The 10,424-nt window shown below is 44.0% G+C and overlaps 1 long non-coding RNA gene across 1 annotated transcript in view; it reads right to left on the bottom strand.

Moving 5' to 3' along the window:
- Nucleotides 1-1,130: 1,130 nt before the first annotated feature.
- LOC117796969 overlaps nucleotides 1,131-10,424 on the bottom strand; it is a 119,822-nt gene continuing 110,528 nt past the window's right edge. Inside the window, exons 2-3 of the long non-coding RNA XR_004621768.1 lie at nucleotides 2,960-3,119; nucleotides 1,131-1,754 (exon numbers count right to left, since the gene is read on the bottom strand). This is a non-coding gene — a long non-coding RNA (uncharacterized LOC117796969). The remainder of the gene's footprint in view (nucleotides 1,755-2,959; nucleotides 3,120-10,424) is intronic.

Below are 10,424 nucleotides of genomic sequence, written 5' to 3'. Positions count from 1 at the left end.
AGATGGTTCTGGCATTGAAAGGAGACGCCAACTCAGGAAACAGACTCAGAGCTCATTAAATGTCTCCTTTGAAGGAGCTATTTCCAATAAAAAAAAAAAAAAATAATAATAATAATAATAATAATAATTGTTTCCCAGTTAAACAGGTCTTATACTGCTTTTCCCAAAGTTGGGATAGCAGAGAGTATGAATTGGAAACAGCACTGATATAGCCTCTGTGCCTGACCTAGCTCTCCGGTGTTGAGTAGCTCAGTGACCTTGGCCATGTCACTGAGCTGGGGGCGGCGGCCAGAGACCAAGCAAGCAGATGGAATATAGCCTCTATCATATAAATGAGTAAAACGTGAATGTCCTTGCAATCATATCTGGTACATAGCAAGCACTCAGTAACCATCCAATATTCTTCTTGCTGTTATTCTTACTAGTATCACTGTCTGTGTGACTTTAGGCAAATAACTGAGCCTCTCTTGACCGTCGGCTTTCCTTTTTTAGAAACTGAGCTGAAGAGTTATTATAAATATGAAATAACATTCATGAAAGGGTTAGGCACAATGCTAAGCAAATAGTAGGTGCTCAGTAAATGTTTTCTTTCTTCCTCAAGGTTGTATGGGTTTATGACTAGGTAAAAACAAACAAATAAAAAACCTTTCTCCTTTCCATAGCAAGATTTTTTGGGGAAGAAAAATGGATCATAGCACCCAGCTCACTATAAACTTTTGCTTATTCGTTTAAAAATTTTAAATGAACCAACCAAATTTTAAGAAGCCAAAAAAAACTCGGAACTACCATATCTCTTAGCAGATTTTTAAATTGTGGTAAAAAAAAAAAATTCCTAATGTGAAACCTACCATCAAACGCCTTTCAAGTATAGAGCTTACACAGTCACATGGTTGTGTAGCCAATCTCTAGAACCTTTTCCTCTTGCAAATCTGAACTTCTATACCCATTCAACCATATCTCCTCATTCTCCCCTTCCTCCAGCCCCTGGAACCCCCCCCCTCCACTTTTGACTACACTAGATACCTCATCTAAGTGGAATCATCCAGTATTTGTCTATTTGTGACTAGCTTAATTCATTCAAGGATCGTCCATGTTGTAGCAGGTGTCAGACTCTCCTTCCTATTTAAGGCTGAATAATATTCCATTATGGGGATATACCACACTCTGTTCATCCATTCGTCCATGGATTCTCTTAGTAGCTTTATCCAAAACCTTTTTTAAAAAATAAAATGTCCAGGTAACAAAATTGTACCACTCTCTCCCCCACCCTCCCCACCTCCATTCAGCAAATTGGGTTTGCTAAAAGGAATCAAACTCAAGGAGAAAGCAGAGTTTATTTGTGTCCCCTTTCCCATGCCCACATGTGGGGTTTATCACACTGGCAAGGTGTTTTCCTCCGACCTCAGCAGGCTCTTCCTCCTCAGCTCAAACCAGACACACCAAAATAATAGAAAAAAGAAAACTCTCGGTTCTGTTTCTTGACCCACGTTACTGCGCTTTGCTCTGGTCTTATCTCTACTTGTCCCCCACCTGATTTTTTGGTTTGTTTCAGTTTTTGGCAGGAGGAGGGTGGGAAGGATGCAATAACAATTCTTCCAGGAGGAATTTACCAAGGACAGGAGGGGACGTGTGGAGATTGGGAGGTGTGGACACTCAACGTCAGAGTCATCTTGGATCCGCATGCTCTATTGTCCATCTGGCTGGGATTTCTCTGGACTGTGGTCTAATACAGCTTGGCCATCATTCATGATTGCCTTCACATTGCACAGAGGAAAAAGAAAATAAACACCCACTAGTTTTGCTTTTCAGAATATTTGAATCCTGCACACCAAAATGGTCTGCTTAGCAGGAAGGGAGCCATAGATCTGTAAGAGACGGAGTCTAGTTCTACCTCGTCTTTCAAATTCGTGTGCTCCCAGAGGCCGTGATGATTCTTCCTCAGAGGCACAAGCCCAAACTGTATTCTGACTGAATTCGTTTCTTGTAGCTCACTAAAACGGATGATGAGGCTATTATTTATATTTTCGGGCCACTGAACCTTCCTCTTCTTTCTAATGAAAGCACAACATGGCATCCTACCCTGCCAGCTATGAGATCCCTTGACAGTAGGTTGCATCATCCCTGCCAGGTTGTAAGCAGAAAGATGCTGTTTCTCGTATCTCTCTCAAACTCCCACGACCTGGTGCTGAGTCTCGGACAGGGCAAGGCTTGCCCTGCCTCTGTTCTCCCCTCTCCCTTCCCCTTGCAGCCTCTTTTCATTATTGTAACTCCTCCGTGGCTGGAATTCCTACTATGCCCTGTTTTACCCCCAGTGATCAGCACTAAAATCCCTAGCATGGACAGGTCTATATGCTTGTCTCCAGGGACTACCAGAGAGCCAGTGGACCAGGCTACCAGTCTTACAAGGGAAACAAGTGGTACTGGTGGAGAAAACAAGTCAGGGAGGTCTGGGACAGAGACATAAGTCTGGAGGTTAAAACAGAGAGACTCCAGAGTTGTCCTGTTGCATATGGTAGCTACCAGTCACATGTGGCTATTTACATTTAATGTCAAATTAGTTAAAATTAAATAAAATTTCAAATTCTGTTCTTCTTCCATTGCTTAAAAGCCACATGCATCTTGTTTCTATAATATTAGATATCACAAGGACACAGCATTTCCATCATTGCAGAAAGTTCTATTGGATACGCTGCTCTAGAGATTTCCAGGTAAAGGTCCAGTTAGGAACTCTTGAAACAGGGGTGGGTATATATTATCTATACGAAGACAATATAGCCTATTGTCCAAACAGGAGTACTTTTGAGAGAGAAAGGGGCATTAATATTTTCCTGAGACACAAAGAAGGAAAAGGAACATTATGAAAAATTATGCCGGCATGTAGTAGAGTTCTCCAGAGAAACAAAACCAACAGGATACATATGGATATATAAGAGGAAAGTTATTATAAAAATTGGCTCACGTGATTACGTAGGCTGAGAAGTCCCATGATGTGCCCTTTGCAAGCTGGAGAACCAGGTAAGGCAGTGGTGTAAGGCACTCCAAGTCTGAAGGCTTGAGACGGGGCACCAATGATTAAGTCCCGGTCTGAGTCAAAGCCCAAGACCCAGGAGCACCAATGTCTGAGGGCAGAAAATAGATGTCTGAGCTGAAGCAGAGAGAATCCTCCCTTCCTCCACCTTTTGGCTCTATTCTGACTTTCAATGGATTGGATGATACCCACCCACATTGATGAGAATGATCTTTACTCAGCCTACTGGTTTAAATGCTAATCTCTTCCAGAGACAGCTCACTGACATATCCAGAAATAATGCTCTACCAGCTATCTGGACATCGCCTACCCCACCAAGTTGACACATACAACTAACCATTGCAGGATTATAGGCAAACTTGGAAGCACTGTCACCCTGATCATTACGTTCTTGGAGGTGCCATTTGGATAGATTCCAATTCAAACCGTGCCCCCTGGAGCTATGCGTGTTTATCTATTACTTTTATAGACTAAACTAGAACTTTCTTTCTAAAAGGACCATCACCTAAAAACATAACCATCTTCCTGGAACAGGCCTATTTCTAGTGTGAGCTGAAGCCTCTCTCTCACTCTTTCTTGGTGCTAGACTGTTCCTATCTGGAGAGTCCCAGACCACACTCAGACCTGTGTTTTCTCAGGCCTGAATGAGACTTGTCTGATCCAAAGCGAGCCAAGTGCTAGGAAATAGGATGGTTTTTCAGCAGTTTCTCTGATGTGAGACTTTGCTATTAACACAATTGATTTAAAATCACTTTATCTGTCCCAGGCTACACACCATTATATCAAATAGTGTCTCTGGGATCCTACAGATTTCTGAAGGCACCTAGGTGGGAGAATCACTTTTTTGTTTGTGTTTTGTGGGGGACCTAAGAACACTGCAGAATCTTCATCTTCAAAGTATTACCAGTTAAGGTACCAAACAGATACACGGAGACCAGTTTAAAGTCAAAGAAAATCAAAGAGCCCCATTCCCGCTTTGAATTTTCATACATTCTCCTCTCCTGGAATGAAGTGCAGATCTCCAGTCTGAGTCCCATTTGGGGACCGATGTGAACACATATGCTGGCCGCCTTCTTGCCCAGAGCAAGACAGTCAGCCCAGTAGGATGGAATCTTCCTTCTCCCAGGGTTATCAGAGAGGCCTGAGGGTTGTCACTGACTTTTAAGCACCCCTCCTAAAATCCATACAGACTCCAAGATACACCATGGCTACGGGATTGACCCTGGAGAGCAGAAGAGCTAATCGAGCTGCTCTGAGGCTCCCTGCTTTGGGCTGGCAGGTTTGTGTGACAGGAACTCAGCACGAGCATCACCGTGGGTTCAAAGACCCCACTATGCAGCCTAGCCTCCCTGGGCTGGTCCTGCTTCCAGCGTGCTGGAACATTAGCAAGGATTCGCTTATTCTCAATGATTGACTACCTCCATCCACACCACAGAGGCCACAGAAGTCCAAAGTCCACCCAACTCAGGGAGGGTAATTCTGACCCCTTGTTTAGACCACAACTTGGTACCAAAAAAAATAGTCCAGCATCTATAGTGTGTCAAGCACCTCTTGCGGGCAGTGGGGACATAGTGTGAGCCCACTAGGATCCCATCATCACAGACCTTATACTCTAGTCAGTGGAGATAGATAATGAATAATTGAATAAAGATGGTTTCACCTTCTCATTTCAGATAGTGCTCTCTGCTACAGAGGAGAAAGGCACTGTGATGGTGAGTAACTAGTGAGCTGGGGTAACTGCACAGATGGTGCTCTCAGTGGAATCTTCTGGAGGAGACGCCATTGCACCTGAAGGATGAGAAGGAATCAGACAGGCAATGGAGAAACAATGAGCTTGAGGTCTTAAAGTGGGGGGGGAACAGAGATCTCTGCATTTTCAAGGGCTATCTGGAAGGAGGGCTGAGGGCCCGACCTTTGGGAGCAAGAGAAGACAAGTCTGAGAAGGTCAGCAGAACCGAAGTAACCAATCAAGGCCTTGCAAGCACAGAAAAGCATTTGACTTTAAGCGCAGAGGAAAGACACTCAAGAATCTTAAGGAAGAAAGTGGCAAGATCTACTTTATATGCTTAAAAATTACTCTGGATGTGGTGTGCAAATGCATTAGAACAATGGTGCTCAAAGTGGGGTTCCAAGACCAGCAGCAGCAGCCTTACCTGGAAACTAGTTAGCAATGCAAATTCTCAGGTCCCAGCCCAGCCCTCCCAAATCAGGAACTCTAGGGGTGGGGCTCAGCCATCTGCTCTTACAAGCCCTCCAGGGGTGCTCTTGTTTGAGGACCACTGGATTAGAGGAAGGTGAACATGGATGGCAGGAAAGGGGTATAGTTCCCCCTCTGTTCTGCCAATGTGTACTAGGAGACTTTGAACTTGGGCCTGCAAGTCTTCTCTTCTTTATAACTATTCCCAAGCATTGATAAAGATAAAGAAGACAGAGGCATCCAAACTTTAGGACCCAGAGGCCTAAAGTGATGCCTGTAGAAATCCTACAAGAATGTTTTCTCTCTCTCACCAATGGAACTGACTTTGTAGATTTCTGAAAAGGACCTGGGCTACCCAAAATCTAAAATGATACAAGTTAAAACAACAAGAAAGAGACAAAGAGGTTCTGTGACTTGACCTAGGTCATATAACAAGTTGGGTGAGTTTTTTGGGTCAATATCAAGTCTATGTCCCTCTCAAATGGCCCAACTTGTCCAGCCCAACATGTAGGATAGGATTTTTCACCTTTGAACAATTTATCCTTGGAAAGTGAGACGATCTTTAGAAATTCTTACATTCTCCTGGGACCAAATGCTCTATCACTGATTTGAAAATGCTTACATTTTAGAAACAACTGCAAAACAAAAGCATTCAGTATGCCCCTCAGCAGCAAAGACTCACCCTGCCTTGCCACGGTAACAATTGATATTTTATTTGTGGGGAAGCATTCTTTCTTCTGTTGCCAGCCAATATTATTTGTGGCCTAGTAATTTATTCACAAAAACCCCCACTTATTTGTGTTTCAGATTTATCTTTCCTAAGAGACTCCATACATTTAAGGATAACACTGCGCATGCCTGATAGGACAGTGCCATTTGCAACTTAATAGAGAAAAGTGCATAAATGATACAGTATGGTTTCCGTATGAAGAACAAAAGAATTTGCTCCAAATGCTTTGGCCCTGAGATCCAGAAGGGAGAGGAGCAGAGCACAGCTGCCCACGTGGTCTACAAGGGTAATTTCCCAGCAAGAGCTAAGAGCCAGGTCATAACCCATGACCAACCCTGGTGAAAGACAAGTAGTAACTGACAATAATAACATGTCCTGTTTCCCCCATCTGATTTGTCTGCCAGACAGGCCGTCCGATGACTATTTTGTGTGGAAAATAAGAAGAACACAGACCAAAAAGGGAGCAAAAAAATATACACAAACAACTTGAAATATGGGGCAAAAGAAAAAATCAAGCAAATCCACAGCACTGAAACAAATCGCTCCCCACTTTTTTTTTTAAAGATTTTATTGATTTATTCGACAGAGATAGAGACAGCCAGCGAGAGAGGGAACACAAGCAGGGGGAGTGGGAGAGGAAGAAGCAGGCTCACAGCAGAGGAGCCTGATGTGGGGCTCGATCCCATAATGCCGGGATCACGCCCTGAGCCGAAGGCAGACGCTTAACCGCTGTGCCACCCAGGCGCCCCCCCACTTTTAAGGTATAATTAGCATCATACATCTTTTGCTTTTTCCTAAAGAAATTCGTCAGGAGCCCCCAGTGCCAAATTAGTGGAACGTCTGGTAATCTCCCCTTACCACCCACTTTAAAACATCCCAAAGCCCTGACAGAGACGTGAGGTGATTTCTGACCCCTTCATCTGCAGGTGATCCTGACGTCTGATGGGTCCATAGCTACCTCTGCCTTTTACCATTACATGGGGCTGGCCTTGCACCATCACCCCAGCCTGCTGCTGATTCAAGTCCCTCCAGAGATCACCTGGCCCTGCATGGGGGTGATCCCGCTCTCTCAAGAGGACTTTTGACCCCATGAGTTCCCAGAGTCCTAGCTTCTCCCTGTCCCCACTTCGCAGCACTGTCACAGTGGGTCAAGCTTCGGCCTGCTGAGGACAAAGAGCTCCTGTGTCCTTTCCTTCCCTGAGATCCACCACGTCTTTCCTCCCTCAAATCAGGCAGTTTTTTCCATCAATCCCAGAAATTTACAAGGCCTCAGATACGTAAACACTGTGTGTCCCTAGAAATAGCTTCTCCCTCCAACACGCTCCATAAATTTGGTGCAAATGAGGAGGTAGAAAAGGCCAAATTAAAAATTAACATACTTATTGAAATGTGCCAGGCATTTGGGAGATGACTGTTTGTGTCTTCATATGCAACGATACCATTTATTTGAAGCATCACAACACCCCTGTGAGATATATTTTATGACAATGATTTTGCAGATGAGAGAACTAAGGTTCAGAGAGGTCGGGAGAACTCAGTAACAAATAGCACACTGTGAAGGCAGAATTTGAATTCTCAACTTCAAAGGCCAAGATAAGAACGAGCTTGGTTTCTTACCTCCGAAAATGGGAGGCTCATACTAAGTCGGAAGAAAAAAACTGGGGGAGTACCCTTTGGGGGGAATATTGAGTGCGCATTTGCCCCCTCTAGAATCTCTGGAGAACACATAGTCCCTATCTGTAATGAGAATGCTGTAGAAAGTGTAGAAAGCCCAGGACTAGCTGGAGGTTGCCTTGTACAGGAGAATGGACATCATGTTAACAACCCAGCCCTGGGTGATAATCACAGGGGCAAACACTAGAAACACAACCACAGGGGAAGGATATCCCTGCACAGAGAGATGATTAGTTGAGGGGAAAATAAAGAGGATTCAAAGACTTTCCAGAATTTACTCTGACTTGAGAATACTTCATGGCATGATCCCATGAGGCTAAAAACAGAAGACTACCCCGGTACCGGAGGGATCGTCTCTTCTAGAAAACAAACAGGGCTCAGCTCTCCCGTATTTTGTCTTCCCTCACTCACTATGTCTATCCCCACATCCCAACTCAGCTGCTAGAATTAGAAAAACAGAAGGGGCCGTCATAGAAGTCCTAAAGGCAACTCTCAGAGTCCTGACTTCCTTTGCTTTTCAAAACCCACTTCACATTTCATTTGATTTGATGTGCTACTGCATCTTGAAAAGGGGGAACCAAAGTAGGGAGAAGCCGAGGGACTGGTCCAGGTGCCTGGGTAGTGATGGTGGGGGCAGGAGAACTCAGCTCCAGTCCCTGCTGGACTGATGGAGAGAGGAGGCTAAAGGGGGAAATTCTTTCTTACAGCACTGTTTGTTTTATCCTCTCACCCTTGATGTGCGTGTGTGTGTGTGTGTGTGTGTGTGTGTGTGTGTGTCTTTCACACACGCACATGGTGCAAACACACACATACCATTATGTAGACACTTAAAGCAATGGTTCTACAAAGAGAAATAAGAGCTGCTGGGTGTGAATCAAGGTAGGGAATGTGTTGCCTTGAGAATGTGGTGACTGGATTGGGCTGGCACACTGGGGTCTGCTGCATTCTGGAAGAAGTCTGAGACTCCCTTTAAACCTTTTTATCCAGGACACAGATAAAAGAGAAATTCCGTCTGCTAAAGCCTTGATCAGTTAAAGAAGTAGAAAGAAGTAACTGGAATCCTTCTGAAATTAGTCTACTAGAAGAGCATGGAATCTTTGTTGTTCTCTCTCTACTATTATCTTTTCACAAACAGGGAAAAGTGTGATGGGATCCAGACCTCCATCAGAAGCATCATTTTTTTTTTTTAACCCATACTCAGGCACGCTCATGTGCAATTTTTCTGTGTGGCCTCTCTACACATTGGAAATGGGGGATACCTAAAAATAAACTTTGGATCTTTCTCTGGTATCTCCCTTAAATCCAGACAACTGGAGCCCCTGCTAGAGGCTCTGTGCTTTAGAAGGGCCCCATCTGGACCTCCTACAGAGAAAAAGCAAGGAATCCACAGGGCCAAGGATTTTGCCAATCTGTAACCCATGTCCCTGATCCTACTCTGGGTACCTGGGACCTGGAGTTCCCTGCCCGAATAGCCCAGAATATATTTGGGGGCTTGCATACCCTTATACAACTGCATACACTTCAGAGAGCAGACAGTATGGCACGTGTTCCCATGGATCTGACTGTGATTCAAGAGCCATCTGGGGGATGGCACAAACTGGAGCTTGGATATGCGGGTGCCATTGTGTGAGTGCCCCACATAGGAAATGTCAAGAACAGGGAGTAGACCTTAGTAGAGTGGGGTCCTAGAAGTAGGGAGGTGGTCTCCATTCATATTCTTGCCTCAGGCCCTGCAAATGAAATGAATGTTGGTGGCAGACTGGCTCCACGACCTCCCAAGAAGCAAAGCCTTGTAACTGGACTCACACCCTTCTTCATCTGCCTCACCTTATCCTCCACTCTGTGACCAAGGTCTTCTCTTAAAGACAGAGAGAGACATGATCTTCCCAAGTCTTTGTTGCTTAGAATATCATAACCAAACTTCAGGCACTCAAAGTCCCTTATGATCTGACTAGTCCCCAACCATTGTTCAACCAACAAACCCCACCACCACCACTTGCTGTGGCTCACACATTGACCATCTTAGGCAATCTTTTGATCTTTTAAACATAACCTGTTCACGTAAGCCTGTGTACCCTTAATGATGATGTTCTTTTGTCTGGCTAGCATACAGAAAGTACAAAATAAATTGTTGTTAATTTGAGTTGAAATTTATGATTTACTTATATGACAGAACAATTTTTTGAATTTTTTTTTTACATTTGTTCTCTTTGTATTTCCCATGTCTCCAGCCCCTTCCAAGCAAGTTGTTGACCATTTCATATTTCATTGTCTTGGAAATGTTTCTTACAGTGTGAAAAAATATATAGTGTTTCAACTCAGAGATATTTTTTAATAATATTTTTTTATTATATTATGTTAGTCACCATACAGTACATCCCTAGTTTTTGATGTAATGTTCCATGATTCATTGCTTGCATATAACACCCAGTGCACCATGCAATATGTGCCCTCCTTAATACCCATCACTGGCCTATCTTCTTATCCACAATAAAAGCCTAAACTCTGTCCAGATATTATGCTCCAGAGGGGAAGTACGCTCCAGGTGGTGGCTATGGGAAAGTGCTTTTGAGGAAAAAAATATAAGGGAAAGAAAAGAGATTGCCAGAAACTGAGAAAGGACAGAGATTGGCAGGTGCCTGAATTTGGTGTCAATGTCCTAGAAGTGGCAAGTCCTCAGGAGCTGCAGGGTTAAGAAGTTATAGAAAGGGATGTTGAGACAATCTCCCCAAGGTTGGTTGGGCAAACTGTCAAGATGGCACTAAGTCTTCTGTGGCATTAGCCAAGTAACATTT

This window comes from Ailuropoda melanoleuca, chromosome 17 (assembly GCF_002007445.2).
Source record: "Ailuropoda melanoleuca isolate Jingjing chromosome 17, ASM200744v2, whole genome shotgun sequence".
Taxonomy (NCBI): Eukaryota; Metazoa; Chordata; class Mammalia; order Carnivora; family Ursidae; genus Ailuropoda; species Ailuropoda melanoleuca.
Note: the sequence above shows the minus strand (reverse complement) of the source record. Positions and strands in the feature narration are given on the sequence as shown.